This window comes from Equus asinus, chromosome 8, assembly GCF_041296235.1.
Source record: "Equus asinus isolate D_3611 breed Donkey chromosome 8, EquAss-T2T_v2, whole genome shotgun sequence".
In the NCBI taxonomy this organism is placed as follows: Eukaryota; Metazoa; Chordata; class Mammalia; order Perissodactyla; family Equidae; genus Equus; species Equus asinus.
Genome location: NC_091797.1, coordinates 67,880,132 through 67,904,154, shown reverse-complemented (window position 1 = coordinate 67,904,154; position 24,023 = coordinate 67,880,132). Strand labels below are relative to the sequence as shown.

The following is a 24,023-nucleotide window of genomic DNA, read 5'->3' as shown; positions in this document are numbered from 1 at the left end:
ATTTAATGAAATATTTACCTCCATATCAGCATGTAGAAACCAGGTTGAAGGAAGAGCATGTTAATCATTATGAGTATTTGGAAGTGGGGAAATACTTGGTTTCTTTAATGTGGGTGACTTGGGCTTTTGCTTTAATTAACTAATTTCTTATCTAAATAAAAGTTGGAATACTCCTGAACATTCTTTAAATTATTTTTCCTACTTCTTCATCTGAACAGAAGTCTGGCTTTCCCTCCACTCTTCCTTCAGAAACCCTTCCAGGGGCTGGCTCTGTGGCTGAGTGGTTAAGTTCCTGTGTTCCGCTTTGGCGGCCCAGGGTTTGGCGGGTTCGGATCCTGGGCGTGGACATGGCACCGCTTGTCAGGCCACGTTGAGGTGGCGTCCCACATCCCACAACTAGAAGGACCTGCAACTTACGATAGACAACTGTGTACAGGGGGTTTGGGAAGATACAGTATTAAAAGAAAAAAAGAAATTGGCAACAGTTGTTAGCTCAGGTGCCAATCTTTAAAAAAAAGAAAGAAAGAAACCCTTCCAAAACGAGGCTATTCCTTCTTCTCCCCCTGCCTTGGGCTCGTTCTTTCTCTAGATTTCTCCTGTCTGCATTTCAGGTGGCAACACCTGGCATCTCTCTTTTCATATGTTCATCATTCACCACTTCTCTAACATTTGTGCTATCAGAGCTGATATCCTGGACACCCTCCTCAGTGATTTAGGCAACAAGTCTTCCTCCCTGACCCTTCTGCTGCCGTAATTCACCTACACTGAGGCAGCTTCCCATTTCCCAACCTTCTATGCTGCAGCCTTCATTTGTACTGCTCTTCACTCCATAGACATGGCCTTATATTCTCTTGGAACTGCTCCCTCTGACCCTCTGACCTTGGAAATCTCCTCTAGTACCTTCTACCCTTCCTACTTGCCCGGTCCACATTAACAAGAGAATGAAGCTCATTTGAGTAAAAAAAACAGTCTCTAGGTGTCTTTGCTTTTTATGAGATACTGTCTGTAAGTGCTTTGTAAATCAAAAATCATGGAAATAAGGTAAACAGAATTTTTCTTTCTAAGAATTTTTATCATCATTTCATTTTACCTTTTTGGAGGAAATTTTGACAAAAGAACATGTGGAAGAAGACCCAATTAATCTTTTCTTATACTGAGGTGGCTCTTTATATGATTAAATAACAAAATTTGCCACATTTAGTCTTTGTGTCAGTAGATGTGTTCTAAAGAATTGCAAACACACATTTTTGGGGTGCAGGGAAAAGTAAGCTGGTTAGGGATTCTGGCAAACTAGACAATGCTTGTTGCAATCAAAGTGTTACCGCTCAAGAGCCGTCTGCCTGCCACAAGACATGCCAGTAGTCAGGAGGCAAGATGGCAAAAGATTTTTATTATAGCTTGATAGCAAGAGGGAAGATGGCCGACATATCTGAAAGAACCATCTTACAGAACAAAGACTACAGGACAGTTATGGAGGGGGCTGATCTCCAGGTGGGGGCAGACATCTGGTCTTAGTTCCTGACAGTCTTTTGTTTTACTGGATATGCATCAGAGACTGGAACAATGCTCTATACCCTGATCTTTCATTTGTCATTGATGATGGCTATCAGCATAGACTCTCTGCCTGGGGGTCATTGCATTCCTAAGGAACTCAAAGGAACAGAGTTATCATCTTATCAAAGCTGGGAGGGACCATAAAATCTACAGAGCTTGCAAATCCCTCAGAGACAAACCCTTGCTTATCCAGGCAAACTAAAGCAAAGATTCAAGTGGGGCTGGTGAGTCAGGGTTAGTTACTCAGAAGTTATTCACAATTACAATATGGTTTCTTTTCTGCAATATGGCTTCCCTCCTGTCAACCTTGTGTCAAGCCAGTATCAATTCACCCCTTTTGTTATTCATCCTCAATCTTGAGGCATATCCTGTTGATGAGGGGCATAGGCTGTTCCATCTCCTTGAACCAGCCTCTTAGTAAGACAGTGATGCAGGTAGGTGGTCTCCCAAAGTCAGGCCTATATTGTGTAAGCAAGTCTCCAGGTATTTAATAAGAAGCATTTCTAGAGAGACAAAAAGAAAACCAAGATTAATGGTGGGAGCAAATTATAAACCAGTTTCTGAGTCCAGCCGGCATCCAGTCAAAAAGATTTCTAGCTATCAGAGTCAAGGCATCTTTTGCAGTTTGAAATATCTCTGATGATGACATCAGCTGTTCAAGTATCTTTCTGAGTGGCTTACACAGCAGCAGACATGAATCTCTCAAGTTTATACCAAGTCCTCCAGCTGCAGTTTGCAAGGCTTCAGGAAAAAGAGCAGGTTCAGTTCTCAATGATTCTAAATGAAAATAATGGAAAAAATTGAAAACATTGGTTTGGAGATTTGCAGCCAGATATTTCGGGAGACTAGAAGAATTCACAATCCAGTCCTGTTAACAGATATAAAAAAAAACCCTCAAAGACATTTAACAGAGCTAGAATCTAATATCCATGAATGCATGCTATAGTTTCTATTGAAACATAATTTTTCTCTCTAAATCACCCTCACTTTTTATAAAAGATAGCCAAATTAAGATTAACTGGTTTGCAAAATACGTCTCGTTTCAGTAAAACTTGGTCCAATTATTTACATAAGTGCCGCAAGAAGAGCAATTGATTATATAGGCTCTTTTAAATCTGCTTTGTTGGAACTTTTTATAAGGAATCTCAGATTGAACTTTAAAGGCCTCTTGAGGCCAGGAAAGCCAAGCTAAAGACTTGCCATCAGATTTTGCCTGCAATACCTACAAATCTGGGTGGATTTCTCTCTTCTTGAGGTCCCCCAAAATATTTCAAGGTTCCAGGCACCTGCCAGATAGGTGACCTTTCTTACTTACCCAGTAAGGTTGTTAGGAACTCTGTAATCAAGGTACCAGGCCAATATTTCCAAGTGGCATTGTTCCAGAAGGTCAACCGTTATTCCTCAAAAGCTGTCCTGTCATATCTGAGTCTGTATGTTTCTCTCAAATATGACATTCCAGTCAAAGCCTTGATAATATAACCAATGTCTCTAATTGTGTCCTGTTATAAGGAGAACAGATTCTTATTGAACTTATGCAAATAACTATATTGCTGTGAAAACAATACTCACTCACCGAGAGTTTCTAAATTCTTGAGGGATCAAGTAGGGAGAAAAAGATAAATGTTTCAATTCTGCTCACAAATGTATAATTTTACCAAATTGTTACAAGTCATAGTTAACATGACAGAAAAAAGAAAAAGATTTCCTTAAATCTCAAAAAACCAAAACATTTAAAAAATCAGCAATATTTCAAACAAAAGTCATAAAAATTATAATCATCCTCATTAGTTCATTCAGCACTGTGTAATTTGTTCCTAATCTTAATCTTCTGTTAGCAGATTTATGAGGTCATCAGTTTCTCTGTCAGAGTTCTTCAATTCCTTACCCAGTTCAGGTTTATGATCTGAAAGTTTATCAGAAACTTTAGAGTTTATCAGAATGCTCTAGAGTAAGCACCAGAGTCCTTTCCACGAATTTCTCCGAAGATGAAACATATTTTGCAAAGGCATCAGAGTAAAACAACAACTGTCTGTAAACAACAAAAGACCCAAAAATCGAAATTGACAAAGAAATTTGGTTAATTTTGTGACATATGACACTTTAAAATAACCAGAATTATGGCTGACAACCAGGACAGGCCAGACTTTTAGGTATGTTATATAACTTTAAAGACATTTATATCAATAACATTTACCTACATAATACCACCTAAGAAGGTTTATCATCACTTATTTGACAATGCTTTCCATGTAATTTAACACACCAAATAAGCCTAATTAGTTTAGTATTTTCCTCCTTATAGGAAGAGAGAGTAAATTTCTTTGAGAAGTCGCAGGGTCCCTCTGAAAATCCTCAGAGAAATTCTCTTCCTTCTTCCAGGTCAAAAGAAAGCCTTTACTCAGGATTTGAATACTTTTTGGCATGGTGGGGGAGAGCTTGTCAAAAATATCAAAAGAGTTTAAAACACTTCTTCAAATAGGAAACAATGCTCACTGTGAAACAATGCTCAGTTATCTATTCAATCAAAGTGACGACAGAAACAGTCAAGGGCAAACAGAGAATTAAAACAGTCAAAAAAAAGGAGAGACCTCAGTCTTTCTGAACATAGGAAATTATTTTAACAAAACATAGGTTTTCTGTAGACTTACTCAAAAAATAAAGAAAGACCTTTTATAAGCTCTTTATCAAGAGCAGACTAAAAGTTCAAGAAAATTATCCTTTTGAGAGAGAAAACCAAATTTTACTTTTTGCACCAGTTTATTTTTGACATAGGAACTCATTTAGTTAAGTGGATTTACTTTAATCTTAGCCAACTTGATCAGGCATAAAACTCGTTTCAGAATTTCTCTTTCACAAACCTGCTATAACTTTCTTTTTACATTCAGAATTTGTGCTTTCTTTCTTCCCTTCTAGTACTTTAGGACAAATTTATCTTTCTTAACTCAACAAACAAAAATACTTCTATTCTTTATGCCTTCTTTACTGAAAACATAAATTTTTCTTTCCTTGCATACTAAGATGTTTGCCTTATTAATTTTTAGTTGTTTTAATTGCTTATGTTAATTAGAATTTTTAACCCTTACAGACCCTAGTAAAAACTAAAAATGTAAGCAATTATGAACTGTCTTTTATATCAGCATTCTAAACACTTTTCATAATTTCTAGAAACACACTACCTCATAGTAATAAAATACAAGGTGTGTTTGCTAATAGACCCAAACACTTTTTAGTTTCGCTGTAATAAGAACCCAAAAGTAGATAAACTTAGATAATTTTAGCAATAATGCTTCAGTATTTTATCTTATTTGAAAATGACCCAGAAACTCAATAAATTTTTATCATGTAACTTAATTTTAACTTAGTACAACTCTTAAGTTTTAAGTTACCAAAAAGAATTTGCAAGCTGTTTCCTTTTTCAAGTATATAGACCATAAAACATAATTATTGTACCCATAACCTCTTATCCATTTTCATCTATCTAAATCGTTTGTTTCATGGGGCCGGCCCGGTGGCGCAGCAGTTAAGTGTGCACGTTCCGCTTCTCGGCGGCCTGGGGTTCGCTGGTTTGGATCCTGGGTGTGGACATGGCACTGCTTGGCACGCCACGCTGTGGTAGGCATCCCACATATAAAGTAGAGGAAGATGGGCACGATGTTAGCTCAGGGCCAGGCTTCCTCAGCAAAAAGAGGGGGACTGGCAATAGTTAGCTCAGGGCTAATCTTCCTCAGGAAAAAAAAAATCATTTGTTTCCAACAATTACATTCAAATTACCCACAAAAACTTCATGAGACATTAGACAGAATTAGCTACTGTTTAAAGCTATTATTTTGCTGACAAATTTGTAACAGATAACAAGAGCTTATTTGATTAGTAAACCCAGGCTGGCTGCCTGCATCATATCCAAATACCGACAACTCTAAGAACATGCCTATTTCAATCAAACCGACAAACTTAAACAAGCTTTCATTTACCAAAGATTAATCTATATCATTTTAACGTGAAAGACATTGGGTTAAATTCTATTACATTTAGAATTTATGTGAGCTCTTACTTTAAGCCAGTTAAACAGAGCTTTTAATTCTGGCCATACTGTCCAGAGGTAAGATATCACACACATATAACATACATATAGACACACATACACAGAGTCTCCACAGCTATTGTTTTAAAATTACTGCCAAGAATCAGGTACAGTAGTACAAAGCTCCCTAGTTATGAATCCAAATTTTGTTTTAAGCCTTTTTACCAATATTTGTGTAGAAGACACCCAAGATGCTAGATTTTTGGTGAGAGTGCTCTTATGGCTGTTTTTTCCTTTTTTTTTTCTTTTTTTTGTCTTCAGTCCTAGGAATTAACTACATCACAAAGGCACAGAGAAACTACTCAAGTTTTCTCCAAGATGAAGCTTCTGGGGAATAAACAATCCAATTGAAAGTGTTTCTAATTAGTTAAAATGCACCCCAGGTGTGAGTCTCCGGGGATGCTTGGAGTGTTCCCTACAGCAGTAAAGCCGGCGTCTGACTGTCAGTGGGCCCAGAGAAGGGTGCAGAACCCGACTGCAGGCATCGATATAGTTACAAGATTTGGTCAAGTCCTGCTCAGCCCAGGCACTTGGTCCCTGAGTCAGCACAAGGCGAGCCAGGGAAGAGACAAAGGGCTGGAGTGGGTTAGGGGCTGGGGCTCCCAATGCCAGGGTTGAGAGTTAAGTCTCTGGCAAAAGGTTTTCAAGTTTTTGATTTTACAGAGAGTCCAGGTTCAGCTCAGGTGCAGGCTGAACTTGACCTCGACTTGGTGACAACAGAGGAAGTGGTGGACAAGACAGATAAAGAAGGGGAAGAGGTGATCAAGCCTTGCCCTCATAACCTCTTCCCAAGGCTTTATCAAGATAAGGGTCACACAAACAACAGTTCCTGTGCCAGGGCACACAGCACTGGCAGGACAGTTTACAGAATAAATTACAGGTCTCCTAGTCTCATAACCAACTCAGCAGGCATCTAAAATACCCAATGGGTCAACTTACAAGAGAGAACAACCAACTTGGGGTTGCCAGGATGATCAGGTACAGAAACCCGAAGGAGGGGCTGCCAGAGATGGAGCCTTTGACTCTAAAGATTTCTTTCTTTCTTGATTTGAAAGCTGAAAGGAGCCCAAAATGGCCACTGTAACTTTAAATTATCCCAGTTATCTTGCCAGCTGTTTACAGTTATTTCTATTTTGTGGGGATTTTCCCAAGGCGGCCACAACAAACAAGGTCATTTCTAAAGAAAGTCTGTTATGATCACACAGAAACTCAGTCCCCAATCAGCCAATTTTAAGCTATTTACCAACACAGACACTGACACAGACACAGAAAAACCAGACACCACTGTACTAGTTCCCAGATTTAGGGTATAAAGTCCTACAACTGTTCCCACTCTGAGTGTGCACCCAGATGGTCCTATAGGACCCTAGATGGCCCTGCTGTAAGTGGAAGGATCTCAGATGGAGGGGAAGGGAGTTCACGAGCATCCTTGAGGCTACTTCCCCTATTCCAGATTAAGCCTGTTGACTCACCAGATGTAGTTTCTCTTCCTACCACAAACAGCGTTAGGAGGCAGCAGGCATTGGTATAGGAAAGCAGGAAGGGCAGTTCCTTGAGACAAAGAGAGCCTTGGCAGCTGCTAGGGACTTACCCAATGGGTTGCCTGTCCAAGGTTGACTGGCCATGAGCAGGATTTAGGGTCCCTTTGTTGTCGCCAAATTGTTACTGCCCAAAGGGGGTCTTCTGCCCTCAAGACATGCCAATATTCAAGGGGCAAGGTGGTAGGAGAGAGAGGATTTCTTTATTACAGCTTACTAGCAAGAGGGAAGATGGCTAACTAATGTCTGATAGAACCAATTTACAGAACAAAGACTACAGGACAGTTACAGAGGGGGACGATCTCCAGGTGGGGCAGACATCTGGTCTTAGTTCCTGACAGTCTTTTTTTTTACTGGATATGCATCAGAGACTGGAACAATGCTCTATACCCTGATCTTTCATTTGTCATTGATGATGGCTATCAGCATAGACTCTCTGCCTAGGGGTCATCGCATTCCTAAGGAACTCAAAGGAACAGAGTTATCATCTTATCAAAGCTGGGAGGGACCATAAAATCTACAGAGCCTGCAAATCCCCCAGAGATGGACCCTTGCTTATCTAGGCAAACTAAAGCAAGGATTCAAATGGGGCTGGTGAGTCAGGGTTAGTTACTCAGAAGTCATTCAAAGTTACAATATGGTTTCTTTTCTGCAACATGGCTTCCCTCCTGTCAACCTTGTGTTGAGCCAGTATCAAAAGGGGCAGCAATTACTTATCAAACAAACAGGCCCAAACTGGCAGATCTTCTGTTTTCAAGTTGGAAACATGAATTTTTATGTGAAATCTCCTAATATGTGTATTTTGGCAACTAATGTAAACTTTTTTAAAACATCACTATGAATGCCAAATCAAAATCTCCGGCAGGCACATGATCAACTTGTGACTTGTGTTATAAGTAAAAAATACAAGTATATATTTATATAAGAAAATAATGATAACCTTAGAAAAAAAGTCAAGAATCAACTTTTATTGTTAACAGCTGAAATTTCAAGACTCATTTCAAAACAAGTCTTCTGGCCACATTCGTGCTGCTTTGGTATTATATCCATGGGCAAAGTACAGATGTACAACCACTCGTAGACCAAGACGTGTCTCTCCCTCTCGGATCCTGTCGCTGGAATCCATCCCCAGCAGTGCAGTGCGATGGTGTTTCTCCTCCGTGGTTTGGTGCCTGCAAGGTTTGCTAGCTTAAGCCTTTCAGCTGGGGATATCAAGGTTTTAATCTCTCCAGTTAATGAGGTAGTTTTAACACTATTTCCAGGGCAATTCAGTCAAATAAAGATTATCTTCTGGCCATGATTATAATGATAATCAATATTGGAAAATATTGACCATATAGGTTAGGGAAGATTTTAATGGATCCAATTGTGAAAGGATCTAGGATAATATTTTAGACAAATTGATAAATGGAGATAAACGTTTTGTAGTAACACACCCACAAAATTCCTTTTCAGTAAATGTTTGATTATATTATTATATTGTAGAAGTATGAAAAGAGAATTCTATCCTGTTAATATCTGTCACAGGGGAATTTTTTTTAATACCATCAATAGGTAGCCTTTTATGTTACATTCTGGTTCTTAATTCCAGTTATTATCCAGTTATATGGCACTTTCCATACCACTTTGAAGTTAATAGGTTATTCAGAGAGTAGAGAAGTTGAATGTATGCATAAATCAATGAATGAAGTGCTCCAAATCATCAATAAGTTAATATTTGTTCTTAATTTTAAAAGCTCCTGAGATCAAAATAGGATAGATATATTTAATTAAAATTTTTTGTGTGTGTGTTCTACAGATTACTTGTCTTTGAGGACAAGAAACACTGCCTAAGTATTTGGGATTTGTCAAAGAAAGAAATTAATATCATTTTGGAGTCTCTCATGCTTGGGTCTTTTTCATTCTTCTCTTTCTTGCTCTTGATCTGGCTTATTAAATGACTATTTGGGAAAAGTTTTAAACTGATTCACAGGATTGTTTTCATATGTATATTCTTTTGACAAGTGTAATTTACATTCGTATTGTCTTCTAGTAGAGAATGAGCAAAACAGTCCTAGTTAAAGCAGAAAAAACTAAGATTACTCAGTTTTGCTTGGTAGGAATTGTAAAAACAACCCTCTCATTTCCTTTTTCTGGAAATGGACTCTTACCTTTTCAATATAAAATTATTTTTGTTGAATAAATTAAGGCAAGTGATGTGGGGTTGGTGAGCCGAGGAGTTGAAAGAAAGATTTCTTATACTCTCAAGATCTGGCAGTAGTGCTCTTTTATTTAGAGAGTAGTGTAGAATAGCATGGGGACAGGACCCATGGGCAGTCAGAGCTTCTGCTGCCGCTGCTTCTGCTGCCCCCGCTGGCATGGGGACAGGGCCCATGGGCAGGCAGAGCTGGTGCATGGGGACAGGACCCACGGGTGGTCAGAGCTCCTGCTGCTGCCTGAGTTGAAGATTAGGGCTAATTTTATAAGGCATGGGTACGTGACTTATTTTTACTGGAAAAAAGAAAAGATGATGTAAAAAGTCATTAAATGATTTCAGTGCAGATGGGGTCTGGTTATTGTGCGGTCATATAACTTTAGATACGAATCTGGCCATATAGATCGGCATGCAGGTGAGGATGCCCCGGGCTCCTCTCCCTGGGGCAGCCCTAATTCATATCATAAAAAAATCCACTGAGTCGTATAGTTTGGCATGTAGGCTAGATCACCTTGGGCTTCTCTAGCTGGGGCAGCCTTAATCCACATCAGCAAGTATAATGATAAATATTTTTGAAAGATTTCACTTGCTTTGAACATGTGTTCAAAGAAAAACTGGAGCCTTGCAATATTATTTTGAAATATTTCTAAAACATACTTCAGCCTCTCACCCATGTTAGACAGCGGATTCTTACCTATTTGTGTCCACATTACCCTACAGCTGTCCATCTTTGTTCTTTTTTTTTGCTGGGGAAGATTCATCCTGAGCTAACATCTGTTGCCTATCTTTCTCTCTTTTTTTTCTCCCCAAAGCCCCAGTGCATAGTTGTATATTCTAGTTGTAGGTCCTTCTAGTTTTTCTATGTGGGATGCCGCCACAGCATGGCCACTGACAAGTGAGTGGTGTGGTTCTGCAACTGGGAGCCAAACCTGTGCTGCCAAAGCAGAGTGCACCAAACTTGAACCACTAGGCCATCAGGGCTGGCTTGATCTCTGTTCTTTAAGAGTAAGACTATGTAAACCAAACGACAGGCAAAATTTCTTTTGCTTATATTTATATTTGTTAATCTTTATGACCTCTGTCTACCCCCTCCTTTCCCTTCACTTTCTTATCTGAGCTTGATGTCCAGAAGCCACCCATCCTCTCAATCCTGCCAATTCAGTTGCCTGTCTTATGGAGAGCCCTTCATAGTATGTTTTTCTCTCACTCTTCTCTCCAGATATACCTTCTTCCTGAGCCCATTTCCCCAAAATGAATCTGTCCTGTACAAAATCTCTTCAGGACCTGTTCTTTGCTCCTATGGTTCCTCATAACAAAATCTCATAGTTCACTTAAAATTTCCAACATTTCACCAAGCTTTTGAGTTGAGGAGCTTAAACAAGGTGCTACGTCCAGGACCATGCTTATGAAGGATATGGCGCAAGTCTTCCAGTTTATCCTGAGAAGGGGCAGCAAGGGACAGAGCAAGAAAGTAAGTAGATATTGACCTTTGCCTGGTGCTTCTAAGCTGCCCTGTACAGCTCCAAGACTGACTTCTAAATGCAGTGGCCATGAAGAACTAATAATGTGACTTCTTGAGAGTAACAGTGAGAAATCTGATCCCTCCAAGGTAATTCTAGAGAGATTAATCTACTCTCTGTTATGTTGGAGGATGTGTTGCTTTTCCCTTGTAAGCCTAAGCAGATCAAGTTCTGTTTGATGCAGATAATAGGCTTACCTGCATTATCATTAACAAGATTTGTTCATTCTTTATTTTTTTATTATAATTTAATATAATATTTGATACAAAAGAATATATGTAATAAAAATGGAAACTATGAAGCGTAATAGCAGAATATAAACTCACACCAAAACTGATGCCATTCCCACTAACTAGTATTTCCCCACGTGTTCCATTTATGGGCCAGAAGTGAGCACTATCTCAATTTTAATTTTTATTATTTTCTTACCTTAAAAAGTAACAGCATTTGGGCCAGCTGAGTGGTATAGTGGTTGAGTTCGCATGCCCTGCTTCAGCAGCCTGGGGTTCACAGGTTCGGATCCCCGGTGCAGATCTATACACGGCTCATCAAGCCACTCTGTAGCAGTGGCCCACATACAAAATAGAGGAAGATGGGCACAGATGTCAGCTCAGGGACAACGTTCCTCATGCAAAAAGAGGAGGATTGACAACAGATGTTAGCTTAGGGCCAATATCCCTCACACACACACACACATGAAAGTAATAGTGTCATATTTGTATACATTTCTAAACAATATGTTGTTTAAATTTTGAGGTTGACAATTGTATCTTATAATTTTAAGTGGCCTGGGACTTTCTTTTTACACTCAACCTGATATTTCTATGAGTCTTCCATTTGTGTCTAGTTTATTCATTTTCAACTATTGTATAATAACTCATTGTGTAAGTAGAAAAAAATCAATTTATCTATTTGCTGTCATTAGATATTTGGGGTGTTTCTAGTTTTTTTTGTTTTTATAAACAGTGCTGCCATGAACATTTTTGTACATATTTCATGATACATGTTTGAAAATTTTTGAGGGTGTATAGATATGAGGGGTCATTGGGTAAATATTAAATTTTATAAGATGATGCCAAATTCTTTACCAAAGTGGCTGTGCCATTTTACACTTCCCCTGGCAGTCTGTAAGAATTCCCATTGGTCCGCTTCTCTCCAACATTTTATGTTGTCAGATTTCTTGGCAAGATTTGGCATCCTTTGTATTCTCACTTTACACTTCCACAATTACTGAGATTGGTTGAGGGTACTGTCATATTTATTTCCTGTTCTGTGAAACATCTGTTTGAATCTTTTAGCTATATTTCCATTGGGTTGTTTGTTTTTTATTTGGTTTGATTTTCAGAATTTCTTTGTATATTCTCCATATGAATCCTTTGTCAGTCACATTTGTTACAAATAATTTTCCTACTTTAGGAAGTATATTTTCCCTTTTGAACTGATGCCATTTGATTAATAGAAGTATTTGACTTAGCACTTGTTATGTTTTCTTTTATGGTTATAGTTCTAAATAGTTTTGAGAATTTCTTTTGCGTAATTATGTCTTTGATCCATCTGTTATGGATTTTTGGGTATGGTGTGAGGTAGGGATCCAATTTCTTTTTTACCCATATTGATAACTGATTGCACTAGCGCCATTTATTGACTAGCTGCTAATTTCCCCACTGATCTACAAAGCCACATCTGCCAATTATCAGAATTCCACAAATCTCTTTCAGATTCTCTTTCCTGTTATTTTTTTGGGCAATTTTCGTATCTCTATACCAATTAAAAAACATTTATTTATATTTGATTTCTGGTGGGTCAAGTTCCTCCCCTTTTTCTTCTTCTTTATGAGTATTTTATCTATTCTTGGTGTTCTTCTATATAAATTTAAAAATTAGCTTATCAAATTCCATGGAAGCTCTACTGGGATTTTGGTTAGAATTACCTAGAATCTATACATCAAATCAATTCTTTCTTTAATTTTCATTCATTTATTTGTTTAAGAAATATTCATTGAACCACTATTGTAGGTCCTGGGAACAAGATAGTGAAGGAGGATGACCTCTGAACTCAATGAACCTGCAGTTTAGAATGGAGATAGGCATCCAGACACAACTAAATACAGCAACAATAGCAAACCTTTTATGGGATTTATCATGTGTCAGACATTTTTCAAGTGATTTACATACATTTATTTATTTAATTCATAAAAAGTCATATGAAGTAGACGTTATTATACTTGACAGATGAGGAAATTGAGGCCCCAAAGTAGAAACAGCCCAAATATCTAATGACAGGAAAATGGAAAAATGACTCTTTAAAAAAATATTGATACAGTGAGCTATTACATAATAGTTGAAAATGAATGAAGAATACACAAGAACATGGAACACTCATAGAAATAGAATAAATTTGTGTAGTCAACAAAGGAGAAGAGGGAACAGATTGTAGTGTAATTTAAAAAAGGATTAGATGTTGAAGGGGAGTATGTTGGAAGAGCCTAGCTTGCTGCCCTAATAAGAAGGGGTAAGAAAACTATTACCCTTGGCCCAAATCTTGTCTGCTGTCTGTTTTTGTAAATAAAGTTTTATTGGAACACAGCCATGGCTGTTTGTTTATGTATCATTGATGGATGCTTTTGAACTACAACGAGCACAGCTGAGTAGTTGTGACAGACCATTTGGCCTGCAGAGTTCTGAAATATTTCCTATATGACTCTACAGGAAGCATTTGCCGAGCCCGGGGTATGGTTCAGTTCACTGGGTGGATGAAATGCCCTGATGCGGGAAGTCCGAAAGGTAAGTAGCTTACTTTGGGACAACTCGAATTTGAGGGATTGTTGTGAACCCAGAAAAATATTTTACTCTTGATTCTCAAGTGAGTGTTTAAACCCCTGGACATTAGGCACATCTCAAATTCTGATACTTGAGTGGGCCATTTGATGTCAACCCCAGCATTTTACTCACACTTTACTTACGTTTTTAAATTCAGGGCACCTGGGGTTTTTCCTTTCCTTACTTTTGAGATCAGCTATATATTTACATTTTTTAGATTGTTACATGCAACATTTCTTTGGTTTTGAGTAAGTGGGAGACTCCTTCATCTGTCTGTGATATTGATTAGAAGTTCTAAAAACTTCTACTTTTTCCATTTTTGTTTCTTATACAGATTCTTGTTAAAATTCAATGAGAGATTTCTTTGGGGTATCTAAACTAGTGTAGTAAAGGCAGGAATTTCTGGTGATCTAACTTGAAAGAAGGTCTGAGTATAATAACCTAGCAGAATAAGAAGTTAGCATGTTTCTTTTTTATTCTGATACAATATGAATTCTGCCCACAGTAGTGTTGAAAGAAACTATGTCTGTCAAGATTAAGTTTTCTGCTGGAAGTGTAAATTTGTATAGCCACTTCGGAAAATTGTTTTATAGTGTATTCTAAAGCTCAACATACATATAACCACTTTTAGGCAACATTCAAGAGAAATGAGTGCCTCTGTCCAGAAAAACACATGTATCAGAATGTCTATAGTAGTTTATTCATAATAGCCACAAACTGGAATCAGCCCATATGTCCATCATAGGACAACGAATAAACAAACTGGTGTATTAACACAATGAAATACTACACAGCAATAAAGAGATGAAAGTACTGAAACACGTAAAAATAGAGATGTCTCAAAAACAGTACATTGAACAGAAGAAGCCAGATGCTAAAGATACTGTTTGATTCCATTTGTATTTCAAAAACAGGCAAAGCTAGTCTATGACTAGAGTTCAGAATGGTGTTTATCTGTGGGAGTTCAGGGAAGTAGTCACTGGGTAGATACACAAGAGAGCTGTTTTGGGTGCTGAAAATGTTCTCGATCTTGGTGGTGATTACACAGATCTATTATAACACATGTAAGAATTCATCTAGCTGTACACTTAATATTTGTGCTCTTTGTGTAAGTTATACCTCGTCGAACGGGAAAAGGTCAAGCTGCCTTGGTAAGTGCCTGGAGTGTGTATGTTCTATATAGGTGAGAGAGACACTAGGTATACGAATCGAAAAGTTTACGATCTTTTATGAAAATGGTAGATATGACTTTGATTCTTGCCCCAAAGAGGTTCCATTCCACCTCCTAATGCAGATTGGCTATAGAGATGACCAAAGAAAGAGTCAACTTTTTTCTCAAAGAAAGCTTTGGATTTGCTCACGTCTTTGGGCAATTATTATTTGAGATCTTAGGATTACAGTCATGCATCACTTAACTTCTGGGGATACGTCTTTAGGTGGTTTTGTCATTGTGCGAACATCATAGAGTGTACTCACCCAAACCTAGATGGTATAGACTACTACACACCTAGGCTGTATGGTACTAGTCTCACGGGACCACCATTGTGTACACGGTCCATCGTTGACCAAACGTTGTTATGTGGAGCATGACTGTACAGCTACAGAAAATAGAAAACTGTAGAGGAGCCCGATTTTCTGTAGTATGGTTTTCTAATGAGCTAGCTACAAGATATTCTCATGAAGTTGAAGAGCTAATTTGGATGATATGAATGTAATTTAGATTTTGGCATAATTAATATTTAACTTTTCTTTCCTGTGGTATTTCAGTTTCTTAAGGTCAATCTTAGCTCATGACAGTCAAGCTATGGCATGTATCCTGTTTAGTTTTACTTTTAAATGCATTTTATTATATGATAAATCTTTGAAAATTTATGCTTTGCATATGAGCTAGATGGCTATTACTATTCAGGACATTTATTTACCTGTTGAATCTGTATATCCAGCCCAGTTGCAAATTTTATGTTTTACACTTTTCTGATTTTCTTGAATTTTTAAAAATGAGCATGCATTACTTTTTAATCAGAAGAATAATTATATCTATTATATATTTTATATAATTTACTCCAGTTATATATAATTTTTATATATACTGTTATATATAACTTACATATATATTTATTTACTCCAGTTATCCTTCCTGAATTCCATACCCATCTATTGGGAATTCAGCAATAATGTTTAATAAGCAATTCTCTAGTTTATCATATCTCAAACCAAACCCCTTATCTTCTTCCCTATATCTAAGACTAGTACCTTCACGAGGACAGTGACTCAGGCCATCAACTAGGGTATCATGTTCATAGTTTTCCACATTCAACCTAACAAAGAGGCCTGTCTGTTCTACCTTTTCAGAATTTCTCCTATCCACTTCATCTCTATATTACTACTGTCCCTCCAGTCCATCCTGCTAAGGTTACAGGAGTGATCTTTCTAAAACACAAAGTTGATCATATTACATCGTTGCCAAAAATACCATTGCCTCTTGGATTAAATTCAAACTTCTTGGCATGCCTGGGGACTCGATTACCTGACTCCCGCCTACCTAATTCCATATCCAGAACTGATGCTCCAGCCGTGCCAAACTTCTTGCGATTATCTTCCCCTGCCAGGAGCATTTAAGCTCTTGTACATGTTGTTCCCCTTATGTTCTTTCCTTCCACCCACCACCATCTACCTACCTATCTTTCAAGACTGAAAGTAACCTTCTACTCTGACTAGTTTAATCTACTCATTTTTCACCAACTGTACCCTATGGTTTTCAGCACCTATGCTTGTGTTCATATGCTTTTCCTCAACTTGAATGTCTTGATCAATTCTCTTCGTGCTTCCAGGCCTTTCCAGGCCTATAAAATAATTCAAGGTTATGTTAATAGCCAATAGAGAGAATTCAGATCAAGAATCTGTTCCGGGGCTGTTGCATTTGGATCTTCCCATTTACTTAGGGTCATCCTGGCATTCTATGAAAGCAGTGTGTGGATGAGCAGAAGAGCAGGGGCCAAATCTTTTTGGCTGCATTTTGTTATGCCATGGCTGTACGGGAATATGGTTTTAAGTAACGAAGCAAACAGGATGCTGAGAAATTGGCCAACTGGGGACATTCTTGATAACCATTCTGGATATTTAAGATGAATGAATGCTTTCCGACGTGGGCTTGGATTAGGGAACTGGCTTGTCAACTGTTGCTCCGCTGTGTAGAGGCCGCTGGTGTTAGACATTTGCGTTTGATTATATTTGACTTACTCTGATGTCTAAATCTACTTTTTGACAGGGAAACCTAAAAGAAAAAAATGTCTACCTAGAAGATTCCTTGTGAAACACTCAGGGTGATGTGCAACTTCGTTCTTCCACATAAACAAAAATTTTGTCTTTAAATTAATAAAGAGTTCTCAGGGCACAGGACAGCCAAGTTTCTGTCATCCTCCATTACACAATGGGAAACGGGAAAGAGAAGAAAGAAATGTGCTGGGAACACAGTGAGCCAACCGCCCCACTGATCCTCTTCCTGTGGCCTAATTATGGCCACTCTGTGGAGGATCAGTCATATACTAGATAAAATGAAAAGATTCTTAAACTGAAAACATTCTAAGCTGAGAAAAAACCTACAGCAAACTGAACATACATCTGGACATTAATTTCTTTATCTACTTGTGATGTCTTGGAGTGTCAATAAACGTACACACAAAATATTAAACTTCTGGCCATGTTATAACAAATGACCATTATATTACATCTATTCTAAAAATCATTCTTTATCTTTTTCACTATCGTAATAATTAGAAATGAACCAAGCAGCTGCCTCATTGTTTGAGAAACAGTTGTTTCATGGCAATACTGATCCCAACTTTAGCAGTCACCAGCTTGCTAGGGGTTTACTTTGAACATTTCAACGATAAGTGACAAAGTCCTCATGTTTAAGTATGGTATTCTGATGCGAGTCACATCCAAGAACTTCAGAAAGAGAAAAAGGAAGAAAGAACATTGGTCAAGCTTTTTGTTTGTTTGTTTCAACGTTACATGTAAGGTTACTGCCAGATGTTCACATTTCATCTTGCCTGAATAAAAATCTTCATTCAAAATGTCAATATCATTTAACAGCAAAAGCAATATAATTACATTACTCAATAAACACTTAACAAGACACAGACATTTTCAGCTAAAAGAAGACTTAGCAGAGTGTACTTTTTAGCAATTTAGTAGTTAAATTAGTAAAAAAAAAAAAATCCCCCCCACCTTTTTTTTTTTTACAACATCTGGTGAACAGTCTCTAATTTCTAAAGTTTTGGAATGAAAAAGCCACTGCACAAATTCAATGCTATGAACAATTTGCCAGTTGTTTACCTTTATGCCAATCTTATCCGCCTACCAGACAAATATATTTCAAATGTGCTTTCTGTATTAAAAAACAAAACAAAACAGAACAAAACAAAAAAATAGCAACTTTAGAGTTCTGGACATGAAATTAATGCCATTCAGTTCACCAACTGTCATGCATGTTTTAAGATGTATCATCCTCTTAGCACTGTAAAATCAGTCTCATTGTAAAGAAAAATGATTTAATGGCTATACCTTCACTTTAGTTTGCTACATTATCCAGATAGGCAACACATTGAGAGAAGGGAGGGCAGAAGCGGGACTGGAGTATTTGCCTTATCTCAGTCAGTAGTTTCAATTGCCTCTTCCTGCCTGTGCTGGTACAGTTTGAGAGAGGTTAATATGAATGGTCTCATGAATAGGTTAAAAAATCCGCCAACCCACGAGAGTCACTAGTCCTACCCACTCTTGTCAGTGCCATAAGAACAACGTACAGAATGGCAATGAGGAGCACCAACAGCCTGAAATACTTATATTGTTCCGTATTTTAATCTACTTGCCAAATCCCCTCTCTTCTAAATTTTTTAAAAAGATTTTATGGCTGAGTTAATTTTCATGCTTGGTTTATCCAGATAATATCAAGCTACATGTTGCTCTGAAATGTATGACATCAGTCATTGACATATATCAGAGGTCAAAACTTGGATCTTTGTTAGAGCAGCACCTTGTATTGATTAGATACATTTCTTCTCAGAAACACGAAGGATTGCACATTCACAAAATGCATCCTCATAGAAATCACTTGAATTTTCAAGGATAAGGTATAGCTTCAATTTATAGATGACAAAATAAAGATTAAGGATCTAATTCCGGCAGAAAGGTGGGTCCTTACTGGGAGGCAGACATCTGTAGTGCGAAGAAAATTGGGCTATAAGTCAAAAGACTAGGGTCACAGTCTAAATTTTGCCATTAGCTGTGAGAAATTGGACAAATCACCCATTCTTTGTCCATGCCTTTGTTCCTCCATCTATAAGTGGAGGTAAAGTTCAATTCGTTTTTGTATCCTCTCAACTGTAGATTCAGAGTTGCAATGAGTATCTAGAAATAGACAATTTCTATAAAAACTATTTTGAAAAAAGTACAATTGTATATAGACTGAATGGCAAAAAGTCTTCTAGAAAGCAGAAATAGGCCTTGTTTTTACTGGAGATACACTCTGATAAGCCACTTGTCCTTGGAGTTGAGACCCCTAAAGGAACTGCTTGAAGAAAATAGATTGTCACCATAGGCTAACTGGTGGGTTTTGTTCGGCAGAGTAGGTTAGGCAAAGTGAGGGTATGAGCTTAATATTTAGATTTGGTAGAAGGAAACTTTCCAGGTCTTACAGGGAAAGAGAAGAGAAGAACTGAGTTGGTTGGCAGGAAAGAGGAACTTTGAGGAAAAGAATAAAGCTGCTTAATGGGAATTTTTACTAATTTCCTTTTAGGAAGTGTGCAACTTAGCTTTTTATCCACACCTCCACAAATTCTGAGCAATCAATCCACTTCTTATCCACACACTGTCCCATTGGACTTTTGAAGATAAGGAGAAGTGCTGTGTGTGGTTTTAAGATAGCATGGAGTTTTGGCTAAGGTTGCCCCTTGGGGGCTTGCTCACATCCGGGTTACAAATAAGTCAAGGAGAGGAGATGTCTGATCAGACAATCTGAAGATACGGCAAGATTAGCCTCAAGAATAGTGTCCTATTGCTGCAGTGGGATGAGAGATGACCTTTCAAATATTTCCATCACGTATTTAGGTTTCATGCGCTGGTACTAAACAAAATAGGCAGTCTTTCATTCAGATGTATCCTCTTTTAGTGTGTGGACAGATACAATATCTTTAATTTTGTCCCTAAATTTGAAAATAATTGAATGAGTGAACTTTCCCTTCTTAAAGACCAAGAGAAAATGGTTATGCATGCAGAAGCTGAGAATACGCTTATATGTGAAGAACCTGATGTTTTATTATAGCTTCCGTTATATAGTAGCACTATGCAAGTTGCAAGTGTTAGCTATTGTTATTGTTATCATTATTATCTCAAAGCCTGGCTTACCAAAAATATGAAATAGGAGAAACACATCTTCCAGGTATAGAGAACTTACCTCTTACATAAACTAAACTCAAAATCAAGGATTCTGATTTCACTCGCCTGGACATTTTTAGAGCTCCCAGGTGACTGAATGTTCAGTCGAGGTTGAGAACCACTGCCTTTAAAAGAGCCACAATTGTTTTCTTTTATTAAGAAGAGAGAGGAGCATGCCTGTTAGCATGGCCATCATCAAAAAGACATGAGAAGATGCTGGAGAGGATGCGGAGAAAAGGGAACGCTGTGTACTGCTGGCGGGAATGTAAACTGGAACAGCCACTATGGAAAACAGTATGGAGGTTCTTAAAAAAATTGAAAATAGAACTACCACATGGTCCAGCTATTCCACTTCTGGGTACATATCCAAAGGAAATGAAAACAGGATCTCAAAGAGATGTCTGCATTCCTATGTTTACAGCAGCATCGTTTGCAATAGCCAAGGCATGGAAACAGCCTAAGTGTCCATCAATGGATGAATGGATAAAGAAGTTTTGGTGTATATATATACAACAGAATGTTATTCAGCCATAAAAAAGAATGAAATCCTGCCATTTGCAACAACCGTGGATGGACTTTGAGGGCCTTATGCTGAGTGAAATAAGTCAGAGAAAGACAAGTACCATATGATCTCAGTTATATGTGGAATCTAAACAAACAAACGACAAAACCAACCCCAAAATCAAACTCATAGAAAAAGATGTCAGACTTGTGATTACCAGAGGCGGGAGGTGGGGAAAGTGGGAATTGGAGGAAGGTGGTCAAATGATAGAAGCTTCCAGTTATAAGATAAATGCGTGCTAAGGATGTAATATACAACATGGTGACCATTGTTACTACTGCTGTACGGTATATGTGAAAGTTGTGAAGAGAGTAGAGCCTAAGAGTTGTCACAAAAAGGAAAGACAGTTTTTTCTTTTTTTGTGTGTTGCATCTATATGAGATGGTGGGTGCTAACTAAACATTGTGGTCATTATTTCACAATATATATGTCAAACCATTATGCTGTGCACTGTAAACTTACAGAGTGATGTACATCAATTAGAGCTTAATAAAACTGGAAAGAATATATATGAAATTGATAACAGTTCTACTCATAAAATATTTTCATTACAAAAGTGACAGTTGAGGGAGGAAACATTGATTATATTTAACAGGAAACACGACAATTAAAATTAGTTTTGGATGTTAAAGCATTTTATTTCCTCTGTTTAATATTCATGCAGGCCTTTGGCTCATTGCTTTTTCCTTATCTTGCCAGTAGTTGATTGGTTAGTCTGTTTTCCAGTTTAGTTCAGATTGTATTTCTGTAGACAAAAGATCCACTTCTCTTAGCTGTCTGGCAAAAATCATGCTTTTATGAAACGTCTTATCAAAGTGCAAATCTATGTTTATTCTAAAGATAAATGGTAGAAATCTCTGTTACTATTCTAATTGTGTTATATTCTTGTAGGTGTATATTGGTATGTTGTTATTTTAATTTACAATTCCCTAATTACGTATGGTATTGATTATCTTTTCATATGCTTATTTGCCATCTGTATGTCTTCTTTGGTGAAAAGTCTGTTCAGATCTTTTGCCCATTTTGTAATTTGTTTGTTTTTTTCTATTGCTTTTTTTCATTTATCTATCTATCTATTTATTTATTTATTTTTCTTACAAGATAAATTTTTTTAAAAGACTTTTTTATTTTTCCTTTTTCTCCCCAAAGCCTCCCGGTACATAGTTGTGTATTTTTAGTTGTGGGTCCTTCTAGTTGTGGCATGTGGGATGCTGCCTCAGCATGGCTTGATGAGCGGTGCCATGTCCACGCCCAGGATCCAAACCGGTGAAAGCCTGGGCTGCCAAAGTGGAGCGCACAAACTTAACCACTTGGCCACGGGCTGGCTCCGATCTATACATTTATTGATAAAAATTGTATATATTTAAGGTGTACAAAAAGATTTGATATACATATACATAGTGAAATGATTACTACACTCAAGCTGGCTAACACATCATCTCCTCACATACTTGCCATTTTTGTGTGTGTGAGGAATGCACCTGAAATCTACTCTCTTAGCCTATTCCCACAGCATCAATACAGGATTAAGTGTGGTCCTCATGCCTGTACATTAGATCTCTAGACTGGTAACTGGTTTTACTCTCTGCTTCTATGAGTTTGGGGTTTGTTTTCTTATTATTGAGTTTTAAGAGAACTTTGTATATTTTGCATAGCAGTCCTTTATCCCATATGTGTTTGACAAATATTTTCTCCCAGTCTGTGGTTTTTCTTTTCACTCTCTTAAGAGTGCCTTTTGATAAGCAGAAGTTCTTAATTTTAATGAAGTCCCACTTATTAACTTCTTCTTTCATGGTTGTGCTTTTGATGTTGTATCTAAAAAGTCATTGCCAAACTCAAGGTTACCTAGATTTTCTCCTAAGTTACTTTCTAAGAACTTTATGGTTTTGCATTTTATGTTTAGTCTATGACACATTTTGAGTTAATTATTGAGAAAGGTATAAGGCCGGTGTCTAGCTTCATCTTTTTGCATGTGAATGTCCAGTTTTTCCAGCACCATCTGTTGAAAAGATTAACCTTCCTCTATCAAATTGCCTTTACTTCTTTGTCAAAGATCAATTGACTCTATTTGTGTAGGTCTGTTTCTGGATTCTCTATTCTGTTCCATTGACTGTCCTTCTCCCAACATCACCCCGTCTTGATTACTGCAGCTTTATAGTAGGTCTTGGAGTCAAGCGGTGTCAGTTCTCCAAGTTTATTCTTCTTTAGTGCAGTATTGACTATTCTGGATCTTTTGCTTTTCTATACAAACTTTAGAATCAGATTGTCAATACCCATAAATAACTTGCTGGGGTTTTGACTGGGATTGCATTGAATCTATAGATCAAGTTGGGAAGAACTGACATCTTAATAGTATGTCTTCCTATCTGTGAACGTGGAATATTTCTTCGTTTATTTGGATCTTCTGTGGTTTATTTCACCAGAGTTTTGTAGTTTTCCTTGTAAGATCTTGTACATATTTTGTTAGGTTTATACCTCAGTTTTCATTTTTTTGGTGCAAATGTAAGTTATGTCGTTTTTAATGTCAAATTCCAATTGCTCACTGCTGGTATGTAGGAAAGCAGTTTAGTTTTCCATATTCACTCTGTTTCCTGCTTAATATAAAAGCTTATTTGTTCCGAGAGGTCTTTTTTGTCAATTCTTTGGGATTTTCTACATAGACAATGATATTATCTACGAGCAAACATAGTTTTATTTCTTCCTTCCTAAACCTGTAAACCTTTTATTTCCTTTTCTTATCTAGTTGTGTTGGCTAAGACTTCTGGTACAATGTTCAATAAGAATGGTTAGAAGGGACATCCTTGCCTGTTCCTGATCTTGTGAGGAAAGCATCTCGTTTTTCACCGTTAAGTATGATGTTAGCAGTTGATTTTTCATAGATGATCTTTATCAAGTTGAGGATGTTACCCTCTACAAATTTTTAATTAGGAAAAATCACGCAAACCATATGCATGAACACATTCTCAGTGCAAAGACCTCAGTGAAGAACTATGTATGATAAAATGTTTCCTCTACTTTCTCTTCATTCCTGGTTCCCACTCCAAGTTACTCTTATCATCTCAGAGGTGATGTTAATAGTATTATGTATATTCTTTAATTTTCTAAAAATCACATAATTTTTTATACACACACACATAATGCAGTTTGGGGGTTGTTGTTTGCTTTTCCTTCTTTTATGAACGAAATCGCGCTGTGCAACAATCACATCTATTGACTGGTCATTATGTGCTAGGTGCTGTTCTACTATATTCATGCAATTAATCCTCACAACACTATCTTTGAAGTAGATGCTATTATTATTTTTATTTTGTAAGTAATAG

General features: G+C 37.4%; 1 long non-coding RNA gene across 1 annotated transcript in view; it reads left to right on the top strand.

The window, feature by feature from the left end:
- Nucleotides 1-24,023, top strand: part of LOC123287043 (uncharacterized) — a 60,410-nt gene that overhangs the window by 5,628 nt on the left and 30,759 nt on the right. Inside the window, exon 3 of the long non-coding RNA XR_011505271.1 lies at nt 13,596-13,670. This is a non-coding gene — a long non-coding RNA (uncharacterized lncRNA). The remainder of the gene's footprint in view (nt 1-13,595; nt 13,671-24,023) is intronic.